At 42.8% G+C, this 10,244-nt stretch overlaps 1 protein-coding gene across 2 annotated transcripts in view; it reads left to right on the forward strand.

Annotated features, from left to right (window-relative positions):
- Window positions 1-1,407: 1,407 nt before the first annotated feature.
- Window positions 1,408-10,244, forward strand: part of LOC124039491 (zinc finger homeobox protein 4-like) — a 194,731-nt gene continuing 185,894 nt past the window's right edge. For both annotated transcript variants that reach the window (XM_046355509.1, XM_046355510.1), the window contains exon 1: window positions 1,408-1,725. The gene's annotated coding sequence lies outside the window, so the exon portion shown is untranslated. The remainder of the gene's footprint in view (window positions 1,726-10,244) is intronic.

Raw genomic sequence — 10,244 nt, forward strand, 5'->3', positions numbered from 1 at the left:
TTGGTACCATAAGCTTTGATGCTCATGTATTTGCAGTTTTTTAAGTTATTTTCTAAGGTGATGCTTGTGTAGGCTATAGGCTACTTTCTATCAATCACGAGATATATGTTTACCATCGTATCGTCACAAAGAAAAACACGTTAATAAACATGTCGTTATTTTTAACCCATATCTTCTAACGAATGGTTCGTTTTTTATAATGTGGCCTCTGCATTGGGCCTATCTATCTACTATGTCATATAAATACTGTTATGTTCTTGACATCCGTAGACGCGTAGACCAATCCATGCTCTTCTAAGCTCTACAATAAGTCAAATCCATTCTACAGTATTTAACCTTTTAGATACTCTTAAAACATGATGAAGGAAGAACATAATGTAGGCCTTATAATTTAGACTTTTTTAAAATTGACTTTGCATCAAGTTATAATATTGAGATAAAATGTATATGTAAATAAATATCATATTATTAAGATAAGATAAGATAAGATAAGATAAGATAAGATAAGATAAGATATGTAAATAAATATAATATTATTAAGATAAGATAAGATAAGATAAGATATGTAAATAAATATCATATTATTAAGATCAGCCCGGCGTGTTCCTCCACTGTATAGGCCTAAACGTCTGTTCTCTTCAGTTTTTCATAGCCAGACCTATGCTTTCTTGTTCTGTCATAGTTTTACATCAATGTAATAAACAGATCGATATTGTGTTCAATATTGACAACATGCCCTTGTTTTACATACGGTATTCAATTTACAACACAGTTAAACACATTCAATTAGTCTCTATCTGATACAGGGTTCTATGTAAGCATCTTCAATCTGTGCATCTCTCAAGATTCCACATATTTAAATCCACTAGATCAAATATTATCCTATATATTTAATAAAATCAGGATATCAAAATAAGATAAACGTATCAATACATTTGGAATATATAGTGACATTCTGAACAGCTTTAACATAATAATATATTTTATATGTGCCTTGCACCGGGTGGCATATCAGGCTATGGTTTTGTCCTCGTCTGCGGACCTTTATATATAAACAAGGGTGATTTCTCTAATTCTGTACACTATTTGGTTAACAGGAAATGGCTATTTGTTGTTCTGCATGTCTTTGGACTAGCCGATAAAACCGTAAAAATGTGCCCTTGATAAGATCACTTTGGTCAATCTGACACGTTCCGTCCTAAGGGCTTTGCTCTGGACAGGGGCTCAGTGCGTCATTTGCAATGTGGAGACTGTTGATCAGCTCGCTAATTACACCTCTCTCTCTGTTCCTCTCTCTCTTCCTCTCTCTCCCACCCTCTCTCATTCGCCCTCTCTCTTCCATTCCCAGAGTGCATATCGGGAATAGACACACAAAGACATGCGCACTCAACTTAATCAGCCATTTTTTTAAACAGGGCTAAAACGATAATAATTAGCAGAATAAAGACATATCGGATTTTCATTTCCTTTCCGCAGTTTCTCGACCGCTCCACAACCGAACTGAGAGGCTGCAGTCGAGACATCTTTCACCGATCGGACCCAAAGGATAGCTTTCACACCGCTTGCCGTTTTCTATGTTTCTTTTTTTTCAATAAAGTTGGGAGGATTATACATTTTTTCCCCTTTTTCCATTTTTGTGTTATCATATTTCGCAACTATTGGATGTGACTTTGTTTTCAAACCAAAAACAGGAGAAGAAAGGGAACGAACTGCGGGGGGTAGAAAGTAAGTTTTTTTTCTATAACTTTTATTGAGTAGTGGGTGTTTAATTCAGGTCAAATATTGAATATATTTTTAGGTGGATCCCGCAGAATCTTTGACGTAGCGCTCAGCAGATAGCAGCTGTTTTCATGTGGTATGTTTTCGGCAATAGCCCAGCCCAGCATTGCATTGGAAAACATCGCATGTTGAGGTGTTTGTTGAAGTCCTGCTTTGGTTTTACTAGCAGAAAATTGTCACGGGCCAGACGAAAGCCTTTACGTGAGTGTCATTGCCATTGCTGCCTCGGCCAAATCTGCTCTCAAAGTTTGCTAGGGTTTGTCTCATTCCGATCGTAATGTCATACGATCTGTGAAATACAACGGAAAACAAATCGTTACATGATATCAGGTATTTCCCCGGTGTGACTTGGTTAATTACGGAGCTAGACTAGACGTAACGAGGTCCGATCTATGGTGGTCTAGGATACGTGAATGTTTTATCCCTGTTGTCTTCTCCCGGTGAAAGAGTTCTTTCTGCCTGGTTTCAGTGCTGGACCACTTTTAAAAGCTGGACCCGACGGTCCGGCAGTTAGGCTACAATGTATCCATTCATTTGTTTTATGATAATGTCGCTATCTTCCTCACGTTATTGTTACGTTTAACACCGTATACATTCTTAAACGACGCGAAGAGCAACACGATTTACACCGTCAAGCGTATATATTGTTTAAATAGATATATGTATTGTCTTTTTAGATTATACTATTGAGATTCAATGTATGTTCAATGTATAATGGTCCTACAATTCCCAATTACCTGCTGTGTGTAAAGGAGTAGCCATTGTACCGAGCCGTGGGGTGGCTGTGTGGCCGGGGAAGGAGACCAGTCGTTGGGCTACTGATAACACGCAGGTCCCCTGGACCCAGAAACTCACGGTTCTTAAATATTTTTGATAAAATCTTTAAAAATTGGGGGAAAAAGAGCATAAAAGGCCCAAACTCTTCATTATGTGGTCTCTATTTTCTTTAGTCATGTTATATTTCCGTAACGTAAGATTCATGTTCTCCCCATTCATTCGCTTTGGTGGGTTCATATTTTTTCTCCATATAATGAATTGTCCTTGCATTGCCAGTGGTTAGGTTTTAGCCCAGGCTTCGGTGGTGAGTTGTCTATGCATGCTGGTTGTTTAGTGTAACTTGGGGTACAGAGGACAGGTGAGGAGAGGGGCTGTGGTAGTTTTTTTTTGACTGATGACTGACTGGTTTGAGGTAGAGTCTTGGCTGGGATTGGGACACAACAGTGACAGGGACATCGATCGCTTGCATTAAGAGAGCAAAAAAACAAACAAAAAAACACGGGGACACGAGAGGCAGCTTCAAACTCCGGTATGTATTGTGGGTGTGTGTGTGTGTGTGTTTGCGCTCTCCGCTCGCTCTTTCTACGGCACATCAGCTGCATGATGATGTTTCTACTGGATTTCAACTACGGCTTTCTCTTCTTCGGCATATTAGGACGATTTTTACATTTCTTTGTTTTTGCTTTGATTTAAGGGGAAATCATTTGGGCTATTTTCGGGTATTTGTAGTTCTTCAGCTAGATAAATAACTTTGGAAACAAATGCATCCACCGTTTGTATTTAACGGATATACGATCTTTTTTAATTAAGGACTGTTGGACTTAAGCAAAAATGAGGACTGCAGAAATTATTTTTACCCTTGTACAATTTTGGATACAATTATTTTGATAAATATTTATATGAAATTATTATTATTATGATTATGCTGCAATAGTGGTTTGGAACTATGACTTGCATATTTTAAGGATAATTCCAACGAATTACATGTATTAATTTTTGTGCATTAATGAGTCTGAGAATTAAAGTTGATATAGCCTATTTGACACCATTAAACAATGAAACAATTATCTGAATAGTGGTCATTTGGGATAAATGGGTTCAATGCTATGTAGTCAAATTAATGTATGCTACTAATATTTTATTTCTAATAAGCTACGCAACACTCCAATTTAACGATGTTAAAAACCCCAAAAAAGAAATTATGAGAAAAGATGGAAAAATGTAATTACAGTGAGTTTCGTCAGTATTTGGGATTTAATTGTCTCACAGAACATGGTTACGTGTTTTCTCTCTCTCAGTCCTGTTCTTAAGGCAATGCTACTGGACCTTCAGTTTGTCTGACGGCTGCGCGTTGGTTTTGTTTTACTGTGATGATGAATATTATTATTATTACAGCAATGTTATTACTGTATGTGCGCGCGCGCACTCGCCTGCGATATAAAGCACATTACACTGGGTTTAAAGCAAGCCTCGATAGGGGATTGAGGATGTGTTTGACCTATACTGCCAGTCTTGGAGGACAATTGAAAATGAAGAGTAAAAGCTGTAATTGGTTATTATCAAAAACAATGCAAGGCGTTTCAGTACATCAATGTGCTTACAACAGGAGAATGTAAAGGTTGCAGAGAGTGATAACGTAATATATATAACAACACTTCTACATCTGCCTTGCTTGCTGCTTGGGGTTTTAGGCTGGTTGATTGTATAATAACACGTGTATTAGTGTGTATAAAACACATCGGGCCAATGGCGTCAGGAAGGGACACAAAACAAGAGACAGCCCCGTGGTTCTTCTGTGTAACGGCTTATAGTTCAACTGCATTTACAACTCACAACATCGTGTATTAGTGCTTCTTATATGATTCAACATCTTCCACAGCTAACAGCACATTTCATCATTACAACCTTAATCAAGGTGCTACTAGAGAGAAAGACAATAGGGGGAAGAAGAAGGGATAGGAGAAGAGCGGGAGAGGGGCAGGGAGAGAGAGAGGGAGAGGGGCAGGGAGAGAGATAGAGGGAGAGGGGCAGTTAGAGAGAGAGAGAGGGGCAGTGAGAGAGAGAGAGAGAGAGGGACAGGGAGAGAGAGAGGGAGAGGGGCAGGGAGAGAGATAGAGGGAGAGGGGCAGTGAGAGAGAGAGAGAGAGAGGGACAGGGAGAGAGAGAGGGAGAGGGGCAGGGAGAGAGATAGAGGAAGAGAGGGAGAGGGGCAGGGAGAGAGATAGAGGGAGAGGGGCAGGGAGAGAGATAGAGAGGGAGAGGGGCAGGGAGACAGCGAGGAAGAGAGGGAGAGCGGCAGGGAGAGAGCGAGGAAGAGAGGGAGAGCTGCAGGGAGAGAGACAGAGGGAGAGGAGCAGCGAGAGAGAGAGAGATAAAGGAAGAGAGGGAGAGGGGCAGGGAGAGAGAGGGAGAAGGGCAGGGAGAGCAATAGAGAAAGAGAGGGAGAGGGGCAGGGAGAGAGCGAGGAAGAGAGGGAGAGCGGCAGGGAGAGAGATAGAAATGGAGAGGGAGAGGCTAGGGAGAGAGATGGAGGGAGAGGGGCAGGGAGAGAGATAGAGGGGCAGGGAGAGAGATAGAGGGGCAGGGAGAGAGATAGAGGGGCAGGGAGAGAGATAGAGGGGCAGGGAGAGAGATAGAGGGGCAAGGAGAGAGATGGAGGGGCAGGGAGAGAGATGGAGGGAGAGAGATAGAGGGGCAGGGAGAGAGATGTAGGGAGAGGGGCAGGGAGAGAGATAGAGGGACAGGGAGAGAGATAGAGGGGCAGGGAGAGAGATAGAGGGGCAGGGAGAGAGATAGAGTAGAGGGCAGGGAGAGAGATAAAGGGGCAGGGAGAGAGATAGAGGGGCAGGGAGAGAGATAGAGGCGAAACCTACCTATAACTCTTCCCGGGCAGGCAGGCATATCCAGCAGTAAGATTGGCCCCAGCCTCTCTTCGGGTCGACGATGTGTCATTTCCACCCAGCCTCATCACCCTCTACCTATCTGATATTAATGGGAAAATCAATATTTCAGGGATTAAATTTCCCTCCTTCATTTTTTATGGTTTCTACCTCAATAAGTCTCTCTTCTAATAGATGGAAGTGAGATGATTTAAAAGAGAGAGAGAGAGAGAGAGAAAGAGAGAAAGAGAGAGAGAGAGAGAGAGAGAGAGAGAGAGAGAGAGAGAGAGAGAGAGAGAGAGAGAGAGAGAGAGAGAGAGAGAGAGAGAGAGAGAGAGAGAGAGAGAGAGAGAGAGAGAGAGAGAGAGAGAGAGAGAGAGAGAGAGAGAGAGAGAGAGAGAGAGAGAGAGAGAGAGAGAGAGAGAGAGAAAGAGAGCAACAGATGGATAGAGGGAGAAAGAGAGAGATGGATAGAGAGAAAGAGAGGGGGAAGGAGAGAGAGAGCAATGGCTAGAGAGGGGAGAGAGAGATAGAAAGGGAGAGGGGGAAATAGAGGGAGAGAGAGAGATAGAAGGATAAGAGAGGGAGAGAGAGAGAGAGAGAGAGAAAGAGACAGAGACAGAGACAGAGACAGAGAATTGCTTCAGTCCTATCTTCCTGCATTTTCATGTTTTTTTTCTCCTGTAGATCTCTATAGGACGTAGTCAGGGGGACTATATCACTGCTATACCAATCAGACTAAAGGTAGAAAGGGGGAAATATGAGTCTGGTTGAATACATAAGACGGCCTAGTAATCCAAGTAGTAGTTGTTACTAAAGAGAAGATCCCTTACACACACACACAGGTTATTTCCAAATCCCCATCATTGAATGCCACGGTCGGGTGAACAGGATGACTTTCTACACACCAGACAGTCAAGTAAGATTCTCTTTTTCCCCCCCCTTCATTTTTAATGGAAGGAAATGGAAATATCTTGGAGAAATTGTAAATGTTGGTAGTTAGATATGTGGTTGGTGTGTGATGAATGGAAGGTAATGACATGGCCTAGCAGCAGCAGTCTGTATGATAATACAGACGCAGATACATTGCCATAGTCATACGCATCTCATTTTCACATGGAATAGACTGTGACTCCTGTGGCCTAGCAGACCTTCATTAAGAGACAGCATACATGTGGACACGTGTTCATTCCACCCTCCTTCCTCTACCATCCGGTGTGTGTCAAACAGCTGTGTGATTTTCATATGTGCTAGGGGGTATTGTTCTCAGTTTTTCACCGTATTCGACTGACCTAGATTGAGAGAGGGATAGCTATTGATAGAGGGACAGAGTGAGACCGTCCTGTGTGGCTCAGTTGGTAGGACTTGGGTTTTCCAACGCCGGGTTTTAGTGGTTTGATTCCAATGTGAGGCAAAGTATGTGTATTCACTGACTACTGTATGGCGCTCTGGATAAGAGGGTCTGCTAAATGAGTGGAATGTGAAGAGAGAGAGAGGCACGATAGGTTTGTAATCGCAGCAGCAGCGACGCTTGGCTTGGATTCACAGCCATTAGGATGTGAACGGCACAATCTCCCACATCACGTTATTAAAACACTCATATTCTGTTGTCTTCCTGTGCCTCCAGTCCTTCATTTCATTTTTCCCTCTTTGATTTAATTTGGGATGAGGTGTAGGATGATGTCGGTCAGTGATCTTTTTCATGGTTTTAATGTGAGGTTAGAGATACACATCGGTGTAATACAGTCCACACTAATTCTCTACCCATACAGTCACTCAGTTTAAAGGAAACAACCTGGTTCTCTCCCCATACAGTCACTCAGTTTAAAGGAAACAACCTGGTTCTCTCCCCAAACAGTCACTCAGTTTAAAGGAAACAACCTGGTTCTCTCCCCAAACAGTCACTCAGTTTAAAGCAAACAACCTGGTTCTCTCCCCAAACAGTCACTCAGTTTAAAGGAAACAACCTGGTTCTCTCCCCAAACAGTCACTCAGTTTAATGGAAACAACCTGGTTCTCTCCCCATACAGTCACTCAGTTTAATGGAAACAACCTGGTTCTCTCCCCATACAGTCACCCAGTTTAAAGGAAACAACCTTGTTCTCTCCCCATACAGTCACTCAGTTTAAAGGAAACAACCTGGTTCTCTCCCCAAACAGTCACTCAGTTTAAAGGAAACAACCTGGTTCTCTCCCCAAACAGTCACTCAGTTTAATGGAAACAACCTGGTTCTCTCCTCATACAGTCACTCAGTTAACAGGAAACAACCTTGTTCTCTCCCCATACAGTCACTCAGTTAACAGGAAACAACCTGGTTCTCGCCCCAAACAGTCACTCAGCTAACAGGAAACAACCTGGTTCTCTCCCCATACAGTCACTCAGTTTAAAGGAAACAACCTGGTTCTCTCCCCATACAGTCACCCAGTTTAAAGGAAACAACCTGGTTCTCTCCCCAAACAGTCACTCAGTTTAAAGGAAACAACCTGGTTCTCTCCCCAAACAGTCACTCAGTTTAATGGAAACAACCTGGTTCTCTCCTCATACAGTCACTCAGTTAACAGGAAACAACATTGTTCTCTCCCCATAGAGTCACTCAGTTAACAGGAAACAACCTGGTTCTCTCCCCAAACAGTCACTCAGCTAACAGGAAACAACCTGGTTCTCTCCCCATACAGTCACTCAGTTTAAAGGAAACAACCTGGTTCTCTCCCCAAACAGTCACTCAGTTTAAAGGAAACAACCTGGTTCTCTCCCCAAACAGTCACTCAGTTTAAAGGAAACAACCTGGTTCTCTCCCCAAACAGTCACTCAGTTTAATGGAAACAACCTGGTTCTCTCCCCAAACAGTCACTCAGTTTAAAGGAAACAACCTGGTTCTCTCCCCAAACAGTCACTCAGTTTAAAGGAAACAACCTGGTTCTCTCCCCAAACAGTCACTCAGTTTAATGGAAACAACCTGGTTCTCTCCCCATACAGTCACACAGTTTAAAGGAAACAACCTGATTCTCTCCCCACACAGTCACTCAGTTTAATGGAAACAACCTGGTTCTCTCCCCATACAGTCACTCAGTTTAAAGGAAACAACCTGGTTCTCTCCCCAAACAGTCACTCAGTTTAAAGGAAACAACCTGGTTCTCTCCCCAAACAGTCACTCAGTTTAAATGGAAACAACCTGGTTCTCTCCCCAAACAGTCACTCAGTTTAATGGAAACAACCTGGTTCTCTCCCCAAACAGTCACCCAGTTTAAAGGAAACAACCTGGTTCTCTCCCCATACAGTCACTCAGTTTAAAGGAAACAACCTGGTTCTCTCTCCAAACAGTCACTCAGTTTAAAGGAAACAACCTGGTTCTCTCCCCAAACAGTCACTCAGTTTAATGGAAACAACCTGGTTCTCTCCCATACAGTCACTCAGTTAACAGGAAACAACCTTGTTCTATCCCCAAACAGTCATTCAGTTAACAGGAAACAACCTGGTTCTCTCCCCAAACAGTCACTCAGTTTAACAGGAAACAACCTGGTTCTCTTCCCAAACAGTCACTCAGTTTAAAGGAAACAACCTGGTTCTCTCCCCAAACAGTCACTCAGCTAACAGGAAACAACCTGGTTCTCTCCCCAAACAGTCACTCAGTTTAAAGGAAACAACCTGGTTCTCTCCCCAAACAGTCACTCAGTTTAAAGGAAACAACCTGGTTCTCTCCCATACAGTCACTCAGTTTAAAGGAAACAACCTGGTTCTCTCCCCATACAGTCACTCAGTTTAAAGGAAACAACCTGGTTCTCTCCCCAAACAGTCACTCAGTTTAAAGGAAACAACCTGGTTCTCTCCCCATACAGTCACTCAGTTTAAAGGAAACAACCTGGTTCTCTCCCCAAACAGTCACTCAGTTTAAAGGAAACAACCTGGTTCTCTCCCCAAACAGTCACTCAGTTTAATGGAAACAACCTGGTTCTCTCCCCATACAGTCACTCAGTTTAATGGAAACAACCTGGTTCTCTTCCCAAACAGTCACTCAGTTTAAAGGAAACAACCTGGTTCTCTCCCCAAACAGTCACTCAGTTTAATGGAAACAACCTGGTTCTCTCCCCATACAGTCACTCAGTTTAACAGGAAACAACATTGTTCTCTCCCCATACAGTCACTCAGTTTAAAGGAAACAACCTGGTTCTCTCCCCAAACAGTCACTCAGCTAACAGGAAACAACCTGGTTCTCTCCCCAAACAGTCACTCAGTTTAAAGGAAACAACCTGGTTCTCTCCCCATACAGTCACTCAGTTTAAAGGAAACAACCTGGTTCTCTCCCCAAACAGTCACTCAGTTTAAAGGAAACAACCTGGTTCTCTCCCCAAACAGTCACTCAGTTTAATGGAAACAACCTGGTTCTCTCCCCATACAGTCACACAGTTTAAAGGAAACAACCTGATTCTCTCCCCACACAGTCACTCAGTTTAATGGAAACAACCTGGTTCTCTCCCCATACAGTCACTCAGTTTAAAGGAAACAACCTGGTTCTCTCCCCATACAGTCACTCAGTTTAAAGGAAACAACCTGGTTCTCTCCCCAAACAGTCACTCAGTTTAAAGGAAACAACCTGGTTCTCTCCCCAAACAGTCACTCAGTTTAAAGGAAACAACCTGGTTCTCTCCCCAAACAGTCACTCAGCTAACAGGAAACAACCTGGTTCTTTCCCCATACAATCACTCAGCTAACAGGAAACAACCTGGTTCTCTCTCCAAACAGTCACTCAGCTAACAGGAAACAACCTGGTTCTCTCCCCAAACAGTCACTCAGTTTAATGGAAACAACCTG

Source organism: Oncorhynchus gorbuscha, linkage group LG07 (genome assembly GCF_021184085.1).
Source record: "Oncorhynchus gorbuscha isolate QuinsamMale2020 ecotype Even-year linkage group LG07, OgorEven_v1.0, whole genome shotgun sequence".
NCBI classification, from domain to species: domain Eukaryota; kingdom Metazoa; phylum Chordata; class Actinopteri; order Salmoniformes; family Salmonidae; genus Oncorhynchus; species Oncorhynchus gorbuscha.